This window comes from Macaca mulatta, chromosome 10 (assembly GCF_049350105.2).
Source record: "Macaca mulatta isolate MMU2019108-1 chromosome 10, T2T-MMU8v2.0, whole genome shotgun sequence".
Lineage (NCBI taxonomy): Eukaryota > Metazoa > Chordata > Mammalia > Primates > Cercopithecidae > Macaca > Macaca mulatta.
The window spans coordinates 60,063,926-60,082,571 of NC_133415.1; the positions used below are offsets into that span (position 1 = coordinate 60,063,926).

The 18,646-nt window shown below is 46.2% G+C and overlaps 1 long non-coding RNA gene across 1 annotated transcript; it reads right to left on the minus strand.

The window, feature by feature from the left end:
* Positions 1 to 6,684: 6,684 nt before the first annotated feature.
* Positions 6,685 to 14,324, minus strand: LOC144332022 (uncharacterized). Its single transcript, XR_013399720.1, has 2 exons — positions 13,078 to 14,324; positions 6,685 to 10,352 (listed from the first exon to the last, which is right to left on the minus strand). It is a non-coding gene; the product is annotated as an uncharacterized LOC144332022 (long non-coding RNA).
* Positions 14,325 to 18,646: the final 4,322 nt, after the last annotated feature.

The following is an 18,646-nucleotide window of genomic DNA, read 5'->3' on the forward strand; positions in this document are numbered from 1 at the left end:
TCTCTCTCCTCCTTCTGCTCTGGCCATGTAAGACATGCTTGCTTCCCCTTCGCCTTTTGCCGTATTGCTCCCTGAGACCTCCCCAGAAGCTTGGCCTTTTACCACAAAGCTCCCTAAGACCTCTCCAGAGGCTCCCCAGAAGCTGAGCAGATGCCAGTCATGCTTTTTGTAAAGCCTGCAGAACCATGAGCCATAAACCTCTTTTCTTTATAAATTGCCCTGTCTCAGGTATTTCTTTATAACAGTGTGAGAAGATACTAATACATTAGATTGTTCAAAAAGAAAGTTTAAAGAGCATTGAATAAACATAAGTGTGGCACGAGTTGCTGAGGGTCACGCCCTCAGGATGAGACAGGTGGTGGTTCAATTCTTGAATTCCAGAAGTTGTACAAAGCATTTCTGATCTATCACTAGATGTTTTCTCTGGCTACATTGTATTTCTTTACCAAAAGATTTTAAATAACTGACTTTATCAGTTACTATCCTGATCAGGAAGATCTAAAGTCAGTTTGAATGATGCACAGATAAGCACTGTTTAGATAACTCATGAATGCACTGGCCTTTTAAACAATTAAAATATTTCCATCTCGAAATTAGTTTGATGCAGACCCACATCTATGAATGGCAAAGCCAAGCTACTAGGAGCCCACAGAACAATGGGGACATCCAAGTCTGTGTCAACTTTTCTCCCCAGGCAGAAGTTACTAGAACATGGTTCCAGTACAATCAGCTCAAACCAGGCTGAGATTGAACATGCCACATGCCACATTACACCCAAATCATGTTTATAGATTTGCAGTATTCAGCAAATTAGGCATGCCCTTCTCTGAGTTTTACAAGGAGCACCAAAATGTGTGCATGAGCAGTGTAAAGACCCCGCCAATGGAGATGAATGGAGGAGGAGGGGGCACGCTGGAGTCGGGGAGGGCAGGCGCTGCAGCAGCCTCTGCTTACCCGGAGAATCAGCCCATCCATCCTCCTTGATTAGTCCCTGAAATGACCTGAATTTGTTTTAAAGGAGAGGAAGATAAAGAATCTAAATGTGTGGTGGCCCATGCGTTAAAAAGTGAATAATGTGGGCACCTACAGGAAGATGAATGAAATCCTGTCCCAGGACAGATGTTGGGGGGGGGGGAAGAGAGAGAGAGAGAGAGAGAGAGAGAGAGAGAGAGAGAGAGAGAGACCAAGAAACTGAGTAAAAAAGACAGAGGTGAGGAGGGAAGGAGAGAGAGAGGGAGCCAGTGGAAGGGAGGGATGAACGAGGAGAGATAACCTGGCCATTTAGGAGCTGAAGCATCATCCTCCCCCTGAATCTTTTTCATTCTGATTCTCATCAAATTAACCCAGACCCTCCCCTGCAGATCCCAGACTGCTTCTCCTCATTGCTTGTGTCCCAGCCTCTTGTATGGGAGCCCTGAAGCTGGCCCCTGGGAACACCCACACAGACACTGGAAAGCCACGGTGCTCTCATTGCTCCCACAAATGGTCCAAACAGGAACATGCAGCCCTCTTGGGACCTGGGGCCTTTCCTGGGCCTCCAGGAGGGTATTCTGAGACAGGATGTGCATGCAGGTAGTGACCCCAGGAACACTGCTGGGGCAGGGGCAGGAAGTCAAGGACCTGAGAAGGTGACCGGGAGCCTTCCTGAGCAGAGAATGGCAGTCTTGCCGAGGGTCCCTGGGAGACAGCACAGGCTTCTGTGTCACCACAGCTGAAGGGTGGGAGAACTGGCATCTTTATTCATGAAGCTCTCTTGGTCACCAGTTGATGGTTGCTCCCAGGGACATCACCCCCTTGGCACCTGGCCCATAGCCACCCCAGGCAGCCTGCACCTGCTCTTAGGTGAGCAGCAGCAGATGAGGGATGCTGGAAACCATCTGGTCTGGGTGGATGGAAACAGCAAGTGCCAGAGGCTTATGGAGGGGACACCAAGAGAGCCTGTAACAAGGAATAGCATCCAGCTTGTGCACACAGAGTAATGTGCCTGGCATGGAGGACTGCGCTTCAGAAACCCAGCATGATGCACAGAGCAACCATGAGCCAGGTCACAACAGATGCTGTCAAAGTGTTATTCCGTTGCATACATTTTCATTTAGTTAACATTCGTTGTTAAATAGGATGCCGCTCACCACTAACCAGGAACAGGGTAAGGAAACAGGACGGAAACAGAAATTCAAGCTGCTGGACGCCGTGTTGAGGCTCAAAGGCCAACCTGGCCATCTACTCAAAAGAAGTAGAAGTCAAGGAGCCGTCTCTGCTTCTTATGTGCTCTGCAACTTGGGGCAGGTCTAAGCCTTCATTTCTTATATAAAAATTGTGCACACAGTATGGGATTAGTTTGAAGATGAAGTAAGTTCATCCCTGTACCTGCTCAGCTCAGCACCTAGCACAGGTTAAGTCTCACCAGGTATCAGCTCTTTCACTTGCAGAGATGTCAGCTTCTTCGAGGCTTCCTGAGAACAGAGAAGATGTCAGAGACCAGGCTTGGTTTCACTTGATTGTCAGCAAGTGAAAAGTTTTCTTTATTCTCAAAGGGTAGATCGAATATATCATCTGGAAAATATTACTCAGCCCCTGCAATACCTGTAGCACTGACCTAGAGCAAAAGGAAGTACAAAATATCAAGAAGATCCGGTCCCTGGCCTCAAGATGTTTACAATGCAATTGATACAATGGTTTGCACAAGTAATCTCGGCCAATAGTGCTCAGTGAGCTGTGGATAGTGGCACAGTCACTGTCATCAAGGATAGAGACATAAAGACGTATGAGAGTTTTGCAGGAAGAATTCACAAAAGAGGGGTTTGGACTGAAAGCTCAGAATGTCTCTTTGCTCAAAACTTCTCCTGTCACCCCAAAACCTAAAGTGTATGTGTGTGCATGCATGTGTGTGTGGCACGTGTGTGTGTGCACAAGTGCATGTGTGTGGTGTCCACTCATGACAACACTGCTAAACATGGAGAAAATAGCTGATATACTTAGGAAGTGGTTAGATGCAGGAGGGAATTCCTCTCAAGGAACAGAGTCAGTCATCCTTCCACTTTCTAATCTGGGTGACTGCAGGGATGGTAATGTGGTAGGCAGAGACTGGTTTGGAGGGAAGAGGCAAGGCAATTGATGAGCCTCCTTTTAATTTGGGCTTCAACAGGCAAAATTAAGCTATTTTCAGAGGCTCCTTGAGAATGGGGTAAGAGGGGAATTAGTGAATGCAGCATTAGCCCTGCAAATAAATCCTACTGCATGACACCAGCCAGGCGCACGTCTCAGCTGTAGTGGAGCAGTTCCCAATGAAATGCACATCTGGCCTCTCCCTCCTCGTTGGAATCATTGCCGTGAGGTATTGGGTTGTTTTGTTCCTCAATCTGCTCAGTGTTTATAGTGCTTCAGAAGAAGCAGCTACGGTGTGTAAATGTTTTAATTGCGTGGAAATCTGTCTCAAAATAAAACTTGAAATCCTCAGGTTAAGTTAGAAGCAGAGGGTAAATAAAGCACCTATTAGAGTGGAAAACCAAGAAGTGGAAGCAGCAACGTGAGCATTCCACTGAATTCCATGTTTGTTCAGGTGTGAGGGTGACTGCAACCCACCGCTGTTCGGGAGCGAGCCAGGGTGGCTCTCTCTACAGTCTTCCCTGCTGTACATTTGAGGAGGCAGGGTTCAGGGTGCCTTGTGAAACCACCTCAGCAGCTACAGCCCTGAAGAACAATTTATGAAATGCACACATAGCGTTGTTCCTCCTCACGACAGAGCCGATTATGAAAGGCCTCATGGCATCATGGCATGGCCTCAGAACCATCCCTACTGCTGAGACCCAGGTGGAATCTTTCATGGGTCTTATAGACATTCCTGGGCATGCAGGACAGAGTTTCAGTGCTTAGCTGCTCCAACCACAAGAGTCTGACCGGGTGCAGTGGCTCATGCCTGTAATCCTGGCACTTTGGGAGGCTGAGGTGGGAGGATCACTTGAGCCCAGGAGTTTGAGATCAGCCTGGGCAACATAAAGAGGCCCTGTCTCTTTAAAAAAAAAAAAAAAAAAGTTAACTGGGTGTGCTGGCACATGCTTGTCGTCCCAGATATGTGGGAGACCAAAGCAAGAGGATCACTTGAGCTGAGGAGGTCGAAGCTGCAGTGAGCTGTGGTTACACCACCGCAATCCAACCTGGATGACAGAGCAAGGCCCTATAAGAAGGAAGGAAGGAAGGAAGGAAGGAAGGAAGGAAGGAAGGAAGGAAGGAGGGAGGGAGGGAGGGAGGGAGGGAGGGAGGGAGGGAGGGAGGAAGGAAGGAAGGAAGGAAGGAAGGAAGGAAGGAAGGAGGGAGGGAGGGAGGGAGGGAGGGAGGGAGGGAGGGAGGGAGGAAGGAAGGAAGGAAGGAAGGAAGGAAGGAACGAAGGAAGGAAGGAAAATAAGAAAGAAAGAAAGAGAGAGAAAAGGAAAAACAAGTAATTAAATCACTGCGATGTTATAAAGGATAATTTTGGAGGAGGATCAAACTCTGAATCTCTTGACATGAAATACTCAATAATAAAGCTTATGATTATGAAAGATATATTTAACAGGGTGAATGCTGGTGGGCCCCAATGGGCAATTGCTTTACTTTTCTTCAGTTTCTGCTTATACATATTCTTTTTCAGATCGTCTTTTTCTATTACTTGACTAAAATTCAAGAAGATTCAATTTCCCGTTACTTTCAATTATTGCATCAGACTTATTTTTAGATGCAAAAAAGTGCAGTGCAATCTAACTCAAAACTGCAATCTCTCATGTCATTCAAAGATTTCTTCTCCTTCCAGCTTGAGATAGATGAAGGAGGAAAGGAAACAGCGTTGGGGAGGTGAGGCACATGGCTGATCCTCCTGAGAGCTGTGGTGCATCCCATAGCACTTGGCAGAAGGACACAAGCTCTTGCAACTTGTACATATTCAGCAGGACAATGGAGGTCTGCCCGTCCTACAAGCTCCCACCACTGATGGACTCTTGTTATCAAAAAGAAAAACGCTGCCAACTTAGGCTACAATCAGCTCTCTGCAGTGTATGCCCCAGTAGATTTAACATACCTAATCCATCCTTTCAAGGTATGCATAGTGCTTTGACAATGAGTGGGGAAAGAAAACTATTTTTCAAAGGAACTCACAGTAAGAAGAAAACATCATGAAAATAAACATTTGAAAATATTTTCATTGTCACATAATTTTATTAAGAAGAATAGAAATATGTCACCTCAACATCACTCTCATCTGTGCACTATTCAAATTTGAAGGAAAAAATGTGTCCATAGGTTATGAAGCAAATGATTAAAAACAATAAAGAAAATGAAAATTTACAGCATTATATACAAATTTACATAATTGGCAAAGGAGATTGAAAAATGGAAATAGGATTTAGAGTGCCTAAGTGGCACTTTGTATCTGCCAGGTACATCTGCTATGGCAGCCCTTAAAGCCGAATATCAAAATAAATCAAATTTCTATATTACAAAATATTTAAAACAACCCTCAAGCATTTTGAAGCATATTTGATTCTGTTGTCCCCACTAAACTATTTTTACTAAAATTTTTTATCATTGACAAATTGAGTATTTAAGGTGTCCTCATGTTATATGAATTAGTATTCTTGCATAGTTTCAAATGTACATATTAGTAATATGTATGTACACATATACACGAGACATTAGTACATGTATAAGTACACACATATATTTACAATGTTTATTGGTTGGGTTACATGATCAGAAAGCTTGGAAATGCTAACATTCTTAAGTTGAAAGTCTTGAGGTGTGTATGGACTCGCACATCTGTTGGACTGATCTTGACCCTGGAATCAGGGCCTGCAGCTGTCCTCTGCCTGCTGTGGGAATCAGACAGGCTCAGGACCCAGCAAAATCACAAGGCTACAGCCCCTGCAACCTCTACCAGATGCCTCCTCCAAGCTGTTCTTTGTTTTCTAAAAATGAGACGGGACTCTGGGCTTAAGACTAATCTTAATGAATTTGAATTCATTAAAATGAAGCAGAGAACATGACCCTGCCTTTGTGAGTACAATTGTGAACTCAGTTCCTGCAGTTAGTCATCTGCTTCCTTCCTGTCTGAGGTCAGGTTCCCCATGAGCAGATACTAAGATGAGTATTTGCCTGCATGTGACTGATTTGGGAAGAATACGATAAGAATCCAGAAAAGGGTGGGAAGCAGGCCTGCTATGGAAGCAAGAGCACAGCGCAGCGCTGGGCAAAGGCAGGCAGTCTCCAGCTCAGCCTGAAGGGGCAGGGAGCTCTGGAGCATAAATCGCAACTCTGTGTCTCCCCTTCCCAAGCAAAGAATCTGGGCTTTCCCACTTCCGCACCATCAGGCATGGATTGCAGGCTGCCCCAGGGGACAGGAACTCCAAGACACCTCCAGCCCTGTGAGCTCCTGTGGATGAAGTAGTCCAATGGAAGTCCTTGAAGGACACTACAAGTACAGCTGTTAGAGGCAAAGCTGAAAAGAGGCACTCAGAGCTGGCCAGAGAGATCCCAGGAGATCTGGGGCCACCACCCCATTTCAGCCCCCTGCTCCACTAGAGAACTACCACTCTAAAGCACCACCAGCAGTACCAGATTCCGCGTCATCAGTGTGCAGAGCCAGTCTGCTTTCCCTGGGCCTTTATGGGGTCACTGAAGCCACATTGTCATAGAGAGAAGGATGGAGACCAGATACCATCAGCCCAGTTTTTATTTTATTAATAGCAAAACAGAGTCATGAAATATCATATTCAGCATCAGCAGAGAACGAAATGTTCTAGATGATGTAAACTTATTTTAATGCACAACCTACAAGTAAGCATATTAAATATTTTTTTCTAAAATATGTAATACCTTTATCTGCCTACTTAACTAAATGTTTCTAAATATAATCATTGTTTTCCTAATAACTCAATATCATAATTACAAGCATCAGTTATTATTCAGTATTGTCAGATAGCCATACATTATACAGAACCTATTAAGGCACGAGTAGGTACTCGATCTTGCATTCAGCGGCCGTTGAAGCAGTTTCTGGCATTTTCTGCCATCTCCACACCCTATGTTCTGCTGATGCTTGCTGCTGTTGGTGTTTCTCTTAGCTTGCAACCTCCAGGTCATGTTCTAAGGACCATGATAAATGAGCACGTTAGATCTGTCTTTGAACTAAAACTAGCCCCGATCTAAGGAAGGCGTAATTCTATGAATAAAGTGCATGAGCATCAAGATGTGGAGCTCAGGCCATCTTCTTGCCTCTACACAGATTCTATTTCTTTGTTCTGGCTCGAACTTCAAATTTTCAGGCATAAGAATGAAGAACATTTTGTACCAAGCGCTGCAGCTAAACCTAAAACCTTGATCTTTCTCTAGATAACTAAATCCTACCATTGCTCTGATCAGGGCAATAGAGAAAAGGCAAGCATATTTATTCTATAATTAGGTGGTTGCAAAAAAAAAAAAAAAAAACAACACCCACCAACATGCAAAACACCAAAGGCCATCAGTTCAGAGTTCAAAGTGTTAGAAATGGAGCTCATCTGTCAAAAGTTAAAATTAAAAATGATGTTTATATAAGTTTCCAGGGCTTCAGATAGCAATATATTTCCAGTGGCTAAGCTAAAATTTCACCATCCAAGACAAAAACTATCTTAAAATGTGAGAAAGAATCCGCTTAACTTTAAAAATCAGCCCTTTGGTTAGGTTGATAAAACAGACCTGTAAGAGATAAAGCATTTGCCCCCACGATCAACAGTTTATTTTTCCTGGTTTTTTTTATGCCTGCTATGTGCCCAGCACTGAGCGAATTCCTCCTTGGCAAGAATCAAGACCCCAGGGAGTGCGGTGGGATGTGGTATAACCCTTCACCATGGGAGACGTCATCGGAGACGGGGCTCCTCCGACACCACTTTTGCTCCTCCAGCCACCCAACTTCCCTTGCTGGCAGATTGTGGCCACGTGACTCAGTCTGGCCTGTGGATGGTCTGTGGCAGTGGCCAGTGGTCTATGGGACTTCAGGGCTGAAGCAAGTGAGAGCAGGTGCCCTTCCTCCATTGCTCCGTGGTTCCTGCCACAGGGACCCACAGAGCCCAACAGGGATCCACAGGGATCTGCAAGGCCGTGTGTTCCAGATGGAGCTGTACAAGGTGTGATTGGCTGCTAGATCTGCTTCGACTCCTTTCGAGCAAGAAATAAATCAGTGTCGTACTAAGCCCCTGAGAATTCGGCATTTCCTGCTATGACAGCTATTGGTTATTATCCTGTCCTGTGCATTGCAAGACATTTATTGTCATTGATCTTTGCCTATAAACACCAGCAGGTCTCTGACAATCACAGTGTCAAGCAAAGATGACCTCACAAATTCCCAAAATACCTCAAGAACCACAGCTTTAGATTCATGACAAACTAAACATTTTCACTAGAGTGATTCTTCTGTCATTTGCCCAGGAACAGATTTCTGGCATTGGCTTGAGTTGATGCTTTCAAGTCATGTTTAAAATAAAGGAACAATTACCCCATCAGTCAGGGTAATGGAAGAAGCACACCCAGGCAGAAAGCAAATAGCTTCTGCTTCTGACCTCCACCTCTTCCCCTCCAGAGCTCTCTGCGTTCATCAGGGCATCACATAGTTTGGCCTCCATGTGTCATGCAATGTTCTGCATCTCGGGAATCAAGTACTTTGTGTGGGATGACTTTGCCCAGATCGAGAGACCTGTGATTGAAGCTAGCGTGCTCTCTTGATAGGGCGATGGTGCCATCAAATGAGGTCCCCTCAGAGAAGCCCCACCAGAGCACGGCAGGTTGGGCAGTGCATTCAGCTGCAGCCACCACAGGCTCCGGAGTTCCCTGTACCCTCATTGTCTATGTAATTGCATATCCATGGCACTTGTCTACAGTGACACTGAATCTGTGTCACTTGGTGGGTGATGGTGATGGCAGCATGGGCCCTTCCTTCTCCTGCCCCTCGTGCACCCTCCTGAGCTGGCTTTGGAGGACTCTGAAACATGATATGCCTCTCCAAGATGCCCTGGTGATAGCCACTGCCATGGAGAAAGCCTGTGCCTATTGTCTCCACAAATGCCAGGTTCAGCCACAGCCCATTCATTAATAGTAAGGAAATGAAGCCAGCAGCCACACATTGTTTCTAGCCCCAAGCCCACACTCTGTGTCAAACCCACCATAGCCATTGCTATGCTAGGTCAGCTCTGTGGGACACCAGGGACTTAACCATCAGGTCTCCTGAAAGTCTTCAGTTAATACAACTAATTATTACCAAGCACTACATTGAAATTAGTAGAAGAAACCATGAACAGAGGTTGGATTTTGTTTGACTAGGTTTAAACTACTTTGGCTTTTACATATGACAAAAAGCAAATAAGCTAAAATTTAGTATGATATTTAGTATATCTCTCCTAGTCAGTTGGTAGAAAACATTTGAGAATTCAGTGTTTGCTGTTAGTACTGGGACAGATTTCATGGAAACCAGTGATTGCCCACACCAAATCCTATGGGATGAATGATCAGATATGAAAGGGAACACCAGTGTTTAAAAGACACAGACTTTATCCTTGCCGTGATTTGGTAACATGTTCAAACACAAAGAGAAGGCTCACAAGGAACCCACCAAATAGCTAGGCTCATTCCCCATTCATTCAACAGACACCTTAGAATACCTACTGTGTATCTGACACTGTTACTTTCTTGGGGAATGCAAAAGTGGGGGAAAAAAGACAAAAATCCCCTCACCTGTGAAGCTGATATTACAGTGCAGGCAACAGATAACAAATGGCTCAGTAAAGTGCATGGGGCTGAGAAAGTGGGTGCTCTGGGAGAACCTAGCAGGGCAAATGGGAAGGAAGAGACGGGTGTATGGAAAGAAGGCAGAGAGAATAGAAGCCAGGCTGAGGGCTGGTGGGGACATTCTCGGCAGAGGAAGCCAAGAGGGCAAAGGGCAAAGGCTGCGAGGCGCAGAGGTCAGCATGGCTGAAACAGAGTGAGAAAGGGGTGCGAAGGAGGGTTGGAGAGTCACCCTGGGTGGAAGCAGATGGGGGGACTTTAGCTTTTACCCTGGAATGGGGTTTTGAACAGGGGAGTGAACTCTAAAATTCACACTACAAAAGGCCATCCTGGCATGACTGGGAGGAAAGGGTGGCAAGGGTGGTGCAGAGAAAGCAGCTGGGAGGCCTTTGCAATCGCCCCGAAAAAGATGGCCTTGCTGGACCCATGTGGAGGTGGTGGAGGCTCTGAGGAGTGGCCGGAGTCCAGAGCTGTGCTGAAAGGAGAGGTTCTAAATTTGCTCATTGATTGGCTGTGAGTGTGGAAGAGGAGACGCGTAGTCCATCATTCCAGCATTTCACCCTGAGACTCTGCAAGGATAAAAAACGTTGTAAAAACAAACAAACAAACAAAAAACCCAAAGAAGCAAATATTTAATACAAAAACTCAGTCTGCAATCAAAATTCCAAGACAAGCTTTGGTCTCCAGGCACCTCTCTGGAGGGCACAGAGTCGTCACTATGTGATTTTCTTGAGGAGATGGAATGAAGGTATCATCCAGCAGAAGTCAATTCCATGTTGGCTGGGGGTAGCCAGAAGGCTGGAGGCCTTAGGAGAGCCTGACCAACTGGATGAATCCCCGGGGGAGGCAGTGCTGCCCTTCTAACCTAGGAAATTAGCTCCAAGGCAGGAAGCTAGCTCACATAATGGCTTGACTGCTGAATTAGCCCTAATTGCTTTATCTATTAATTGCTTAATTAACTTGTTAAATGGGAATAAATGTGTGGTTAGTTAGCAAAAAGTGTTTTGTACTTCTTGGTTACCTCTTCCCATTGCCTTCCTCACACTGGGAGCAATTGCATATAATAATTGCTAGTTGGCTCAAGTACAACAAAAACATTGCAGGAACTTCAAGTCAGGTGAGAACCAAGCATTCAGGTCTGTATTTTGCAGTGTGGCCATCAATAGTAACCTTGAAATGGGCAGTTTTGGTTGAATGGAGGGCATGGATACTCAATTGGAGTAGATTGAGGAGAAAACAGGAGGAGTGGGTTGGGTAGAGGTGGGGGAGGGTACAGGGTGAGGCCTCTAGTGAACCCAAGGGGCCCCCATGGTAGTCATGGGCAAAAGGAGTTAACACTACCAAATCTTTAGACTTTTTTTCTGAAGTTACAAACTTCTCATAAAAAGCAAGCTTTTATGAGAAATGAGTTGGTCAAAGATCAGAATTGTTTTTAACAGTGTGGCCAATGGCCTCAGGACCAACATTGCCACTGAGACTACACTTCTCCAGGATCAGCTCACCTCACCCACCAGGTATCCTGGACATCTTCACTTCCAACATTCCTGAAGAGGATTCACCTCAATAGTCTTACCAGAAAACGGGCATGGTAATGTGACCCGGCCTCTCCAGTTCCACTACAGCAGGATTTCTGTCTTTGCTCCGATACTGAACATTTCCATTAACACAACCTTTGCTTATTTCAGCTTATGTCATTTAGATTTCTGTTTAGCCAAATCTACCTTGCCCTGCGTGTGTACAACTAATTTTTTTTTTTAATTTTGGCATGGAGGACTTTTTTCTGCAGCTATTAAATTGTATTAAGATAAGAGGTGGTAAGGATGTGGGCTGCTTTGAGTCCAGATGATAGAAGTTTCACTGTTTTGTTTGCTAATGACAAGGTCTGGGGGGTTGGGTGGCATGAGTGGCTGCGGTGACTGGAGGGCACGGCTTTGTTATGGAGGTGGTAAGGAGCTGCGAGGCTAGGGCACTGGACAGAGCCTCTGCGTGGTCTTCCATGTGGAGAACTGGATTGTCAGGGAAGCTGAAACCTCCAAGGAATAAAGGAAAAGGGGTCTATAGACAACTGCCTAAGGAGGGGCAGCAGGTGGTATGGCTCATGTCCTGAGCCTCGGGCTGGGATTTTAAGAAGGAAGGAGAGTGGTGTGGAAGTGACAATGAGGAGAGAGAAGAGCCACTGCACCCCAGGTTCAGGCCACGTGCTGAGAGGCCTGCAGGGGAGACACATTCAGCATAGGAAGTTGCAGAGGAGCAGCATGCTCAGGAGGTGGGAGGAGAGGGGTGCGGACCTCGGCTCTAGGACAGCCCGTGTCCTGTCTGCAGGGCCTTCCTAGACTAGCTTCTGGCTACTTCACAGCCTTGTCCAGTCAGTGCCCAGCTCGCTGGCACTGAGTCCGCAGGCTTCCCCTTATTCCTGGGACAGGCCACATCCCTTCCCACCCCAGGGCACTGGCATAGGATGACCCCTGACTCCAACAGAGAGGCCATCTTTGTCCTGTGTCCCCGCCAGATCCCAGCACTCCTGCATCTGCTCTAAAGGAGCTGACTTCAACCGAGGGGACCCGGTCCTGTGTGTGTCTGCATGTGCATTTCTGACACTGTCTGGAGTTGTTTTCCTCACCTCTCAGCAGGCATGGAGTGTGTGTCTCGTGGTTTCCAGTATGGGGGCAAAGGAGGAGCATCTATGCATGGGTCCATCCCGGTTCCTGGGCACTAAGGGAAGGCTGCCCACGTCTGAATATGCATTTAAATGTCAGTTTAAAGAGCGAAATGCTTCAGATGAAAATGATAGCTTGAAATAGCCAGTGACTCCATCAACTCAGTAAGTTACTGGAACTTGGGGCTTAGTTGGGAAAATCAATTCACACAGAGTGGAAAGGAATAAGAAGCCCCCGTTTTCCCTCACCAGGGGCCCTCACCAGGCACCAGCAGGCAAACAGCACCATGAAAGAAGCCAGCAGGCGTGGAAAGATCTCCTGGGGACGCCCAGATTCTAGCTGCTTCGAGGCACCACTAATAAGCTGCAGCCCCAGGCAATCCTTGTGAGTGTCAGGGCTGCCACCCTACCTGCTGTCCAACCAGGGGTTTGTGCTGGCTGATTTATGAGGCCCTGTCTCCATCTGACAACTCGTGCTTCCGGGTGGTTCTAAGGATGATGATTCCCCTGTTCTGGCAGAACATGGTGGACCAGCTTCCGAGGCTTCAGCTACACGGGCCTTTAGTGTCTGCATCTCTCTGCGGAAGCTGCTCCTGCATCTCACAAGGTCCCTGCAAAGGGCAGGGCCTTCATCTTACCTGGGCTTGACCTGTAGATGAGATGAGAGGAAAGGCACAGCATCTGAACACAGCTTGGGAAGCCTCATGCTGCAGCCTTTGCCTGCATGGCTTCAGGTGGAACAGGGAGCACGATCCAGGCTGACTCGCACAGCTGGACAGTCCTGGGGCATGGGGGCTCGAAGCCACCCAAGAAAGTATAATGGTTAGGAAAAATGCTTCTTATGCCTACAGATGCAGAACTGCCTGGAGGCCAGAATTTTATTTTCTTTGCTGAATGGTCCCAGATGGATATTCTTTTTAGAAGGTCAGAAAGGATTGAAATTTCTGACGTTCAAAATTGTATAGATCCAGAGTTCAGCTAAAACTCTTAAATCTCACTGATCTTTTTTGAACACCAGGCTTTGCAAGATTGAGTATTGGTTAGAAACAAAGCATTTTATTGTTCTGCATTATTTAGAGTTTCTTGAAATGTCCAAAAAGTTATTTAGGTTGAGCTTTGCTGCTACAAAATGGGAATTTCCAAATGTTTGAATTAAGGAGTCACTAGTATCCTCCTACCCCTCCAAAGAAAACCTGTCACTCATTGCCAGCCTCCTCTTTCCTTCTGCTTGTGACTAAACGTAAAGGGCTTAAGTGTTCTCATAATTTGGGGTAAAAAAGCAAGTGAGTATAATCACTAAAGTTCTGTTTTCTGCAACCAATGGAAACCAACTGCTTAACTTTAACTTCAATATCTAAGCAACAAATAGGATCTACCAAAATGTGAGTGGACACCTCATGATTTCCAGGAAGAACTGAGCACCCCAGTGAGGTGGGAAGCAACCAGAAAGCTCAGCAGAGAAAGGAAACTCTTCCCTCCAAATGCTGCCATCAGCTTAGCTATGCTCCAGCCACCCCAGTGCCTGCCTCAGTTAATTCTTCATATTAAAATTTCTGCTAAAGAGGATATGACAGGCCAAACTTACGTCACATGACTAGCCTAGACTCAAACACATATGACTGCAGGGCAAGAGTCACACTGTGCCAGCCAGGCTGCTGGGGCCATCCCTGAGAATAGTTGAGGATCCCAGGGAGAGGCACATGGGATGGTGAGTCCACTTACATTATTGCGCTGAAGATGGAGCTCAAGCCAGGTTGCTCTGTCTGGAAAAATGGAACTTTAGGGTTGATATCCAGGTGAAGGGAAAGGCAGGCTCTGGAGCCCAGGGTTGTGCTGTGTGCCTGCCACCATGCTTTGCTCAAAAGTCCACTGAGCAAGTGCAGTCCTGCGAGGAAAGGAGAATGCAGGTACCTGTGGAGCAGAACTTGTTCTGACCAAGTCGCCAAGTGCCAGTGGTCACTCAGTTCTCAATTTATTTGAGTCCTTAGTAACAGGAAACATGATGGAGCATCCCTATCTAAGGTTCCAGAATCTCTTCAATTCTTTACTCCACCCCAATACTCCACCCCACTTGATCGTCTTTCTCCACCTCCTTAGCATCCTGTCTCATACATTCCAAGCATCCCTTTCACTCAAGAAACTCAAGACCTCAAAGTTGGGTGAAAAAATCATTTCTCTCCAGCATGCCTGGAGTCGGGATTTGTTCACAATACGTAGCCAATACATAATAGAAAAACTTAACTGGGATGCATGTTGACTGCCAAAACTCATAGTTTTCATCTTGTTCAGATTCCAAAATTCAAATTTTCCAAGAAGGAGAATCTGATAGACCCAGCTTGGGTCATGAGTCCCTCCCTGGGTCAATCAACTACCACTTAGGGTCCTGCATGATGTCGCATGACTGCCCCCCTTGGGAGCCCAGTGGGAGCATTGCTGAAAGAGGGAGGGGCTGCTGTGAGCTAGGAGGTCCCCAACAGCCTCCCTAGAGGGTGAGGGCACAATTAGGGCCCTATGCAGATTTCCCCCTTACAAACGACCCACTCCTCAAGCAGGGGACTCCACACTTTTCTTACATAAAGAGTCAAGTTGGCTTTGAAGGTGGGAAAGGTGGAGGATGAAGCTGTGAAGAAACCTTTTCCCTGGTCAACAAACAGGCCATCTTCTCAAACATGTATTTTCTTTTGGATACTTTTTAGCTTTTATTCACTCTGCTTCTCTGTGCTCTGCAGGGCACCCTCCAGAGGATGGCCAGGAGGTCTGATGGGACCCACTAGAGTTTGAGAAAGGTTTTCTGATAAGCCACTCGTCTAAAGACGAAAGCTCCTCTGATGATCACGGCCTCCACTCCAGGTAAGGTACCTCCCTTATTTTTGGAAATAGTGCCCCCAAGCCCCTACAATGGCAGAGTTCCAAGGAAAACTATTATTCATAATTCACTCCTCTCCCACCCCTGCCTTCTATTGATTTCAGAGCTGGGTAAGTGAGCCATGGTGTGTCAGTCTAAGTTATTCCACAGAATTTTAAAACTTGGAACTTCAAATTCATTTTTGGTAGCAAGACTTGGATGATATGAGCCCTGAGAGGCCCTCAAAGACATTTCCATACTGTGGAGAAGCAGGTCTGAGAGTACTGCAGAAGTGCAGAAAAGTGAGAATAAGAGAGAAAGAGTAAGAGGCCTGACAGTAACTGATTTCTGGACCCAACTGTCCCTGATGCCTTCTTCTGTCTCTTGCCTTACTATGGTTTGGAGACATAAACCAATATTTCCCTATTTTTAATCCTAAGCAAGTCTGCCTTTGGGTCTGCAACTTGTAACCAACAAGTTCTGTGGCAGAAACAATAAATGGTGAAACTGGAGAATCCCAAGTGATAGTTTCCAAAAGGGGAGAATAAAGTCACAAAGGGAAGGAAGAAAAATGTTAAGGAGTGGCACATGTTCCTCTGGCCCCTTTTTTGGTAGAGAAGCCACTAGGGTGCAGACATGGCCGGTGGCCCATCCACATGCCCCAACCCAATGCTGCCAACCAGAAGCTTCCAGGTCTAAGTCTGCCTTCTCTCCACCTGAAAAGCTCCCAGAATCTTCTCTGAACACACATGCCAGAGTGACCGGAAGTGCCAGGGAGTTAACATCTGGAAGCAGCAGTGGACAATCCCAGTTCCCACATACCTCTGTCAGCATAGCTGCACATATCCACATATCATCCGAGTTCCCTACTGGGATTAGCCCAGTCTCCTACACTCAGTCACCTGCTTGATAATGTACCTTTCACTGGATCTCTTCCCTCCTCTGTCTCACTACCCTGCTAGTGTTTCCACAGGTAACACTGAACTCACAATCTTTGCCTCAGTATCCCTTTCTGGGGAAATCCAAGTTAAGACAACAGATAACAGGTTTTTCTCTTGGGACTTCAACTCTTTCCAACAAGCAGAGGAACAAAGATAGCTACAAATTCATTGATATTCCTTCCACTGGAATGTGGGGTCTATGTTATTCTGCCCTTGAATCTGGGGAGACTCTGGGATTGCTTTGAACAATAAAATATGGTGGAAGTGGCACTGTGCTGGATCTGAAAGCTCTCCCCTAAATCCAACAGCCAGGCCGTGAGAAAGCCCAAGGTGGTCACTTTAAGAGGCTGCATGGAAAGAGAGATCTGATGGCCAGCTCCTGCCAGTCAGCCGTCTCAACTGGGCACCTGACATGGGAGAGAAGAAGCCACCTTGAACTTCCAGCCCCACTGAGCCTTAAGATGCTTCTTCTCTTAGCCAATATGTAAATGCAATAACCTGAGAGACCCCACATGAGAATTTGTCAGTTGAACCCAATCACGAGAGATAATAAATTATATTTAAGCCACTAAACTGGAGAGTAATTTGTTACACAAAAAGTGAATAATAAGAACACTGGACAATCTTGGATTTTTGAAAAAGACATTTTAAAGTTTTCTCATTTTTTTGTACTGCTGCTTTTGAGTTTTTGAGATGCCATAAGAAACAAACTAGTTCAAATGGGGCCATTGGAGAGCAGATAGAAAAGAGTAAGATTATGGTGCAGACAGTGTTCCTCAGGTCATGACCATGGATGCAAAGATACTTGGACCTGACAGCTGTCCACCTTGCTGAGTCACGGGGCTGGATTCTGTGCTTCAGGGTGTAAGCAAAGGTTCAGCAATCATGACATGACTCGATTTTTCACATTGGTTGCGAGCCAACAATCACTCAAGACAAAATAAATATGCAAAGTTCAAAGGGATCGTGTTACAGAAAAATCCCCATGCCTGTGAATGCCCGATCTGAGTTCAGCTTCAGGGCTCACACCAGCACAGACCTGGGCTGAGATGCTGTGTGGTTTTATCCTGGCTTCACAGTTGCATGCAATAGCTAATGACTGGGGAATGTAAACAAACAAACAAAAATGTGTTAAAATGGTGCTGGAAAGCTCCATGAATCTTGAAGAAGACAGGGGAGCCAGGCTAGGAGGCAGTGCAGCCATCAGCAGCCTGAAAACTGGCCTGGTGGAAGCATCTCTGCTTCAGCTGCTGGTTTGGCTGAAGATGCACCTCTGACACTGAACACTGGGTGCTTTCCTTAGAAACTCTGCTGCTGACCCCCCACAGAACCCAGGGCCAGCTGCTCAGGACCACCATCATCACAGAATGGGTTCCCAGCAGCTATGGCCACCTCACATCACAGGTGCCCTGTAAGCTGAGGGCAGGTGCCTGATTGGCAGAGGCAAGTCACATTGACTAGGCCCCAGCTGCAAGGGAGGCTGGGAAGGTGCTATCCGGGCTTTCCCATTTACATAATGGGGGCCAGGTTCTGCCACAGTGGGTAGAGGATCCCTAAAATATAGGAAGGTGATTCAGATTTCAGGCACCCAGAAAGAAAAACAAATTCTGGCCGGGCGTGGTGGCTCACTCCTGTAATCCCAGCACTTTGGGAGGCCGAGATGGGTGGATCACGAGGTCAGGATTCAAGACTAGCCTGGCCAACATGGTGAAACCCCGTCTCTACTAAAAATACAAAGATTAGCCTGACATGGTGGCAGGCGCCTGTAATCCCAGCTACTTGGGAGGCTGAGGCAGGAGAATCGCTTGAACCTGGGAGGTGGAGGTTGCAGTGAGCTAAGATCATGCCACTGCACTCCAGCCTGGGCAACAAGAGAGAAAACCCATCTCAAAAAAAAAAAAAAAAAAAAAAAAAAGAGAGAGAGAGAAAAAAACAAGTTCCACTATGAGTCCTCAACAGGTGAGGTCTGCCCAATTCTGCTGTCAGCTCTAAAGGCCATGAGACAAAGGGAATCTTCCAGAGAGCAGAGCCACTTAGGAAAGAGCATACAAAATAAATATTTTATCAACCTCACCCTCCCTGCATAAGAATATATGGTAAACTTACCCTGGATGATGTTTCTTTTTTCTTTTCTAAAGAAAAGTTTCCATCACACTCAACTGCACTGACTCTGAAAGAGCAAACTTCAATGCAGGTCACATTCCTGGCTCTCGTCAACCAAGAGTCCCCAGTTGACTCTTGCTGCAGCGTGTTTCTGTGAACCAATAAGTTCCCCTTTTTAAGTAAGTCAGATTTTATTAGATTTCTGTCACTTAAAATTTAATTAATTATGATTCTGAGACTAAGTAATGTTATCCTGGGCACAGTTGCCCCATACATGCCAGCACCCTGATTAAACCAAGGAGGTTTCAGAGTTGATGT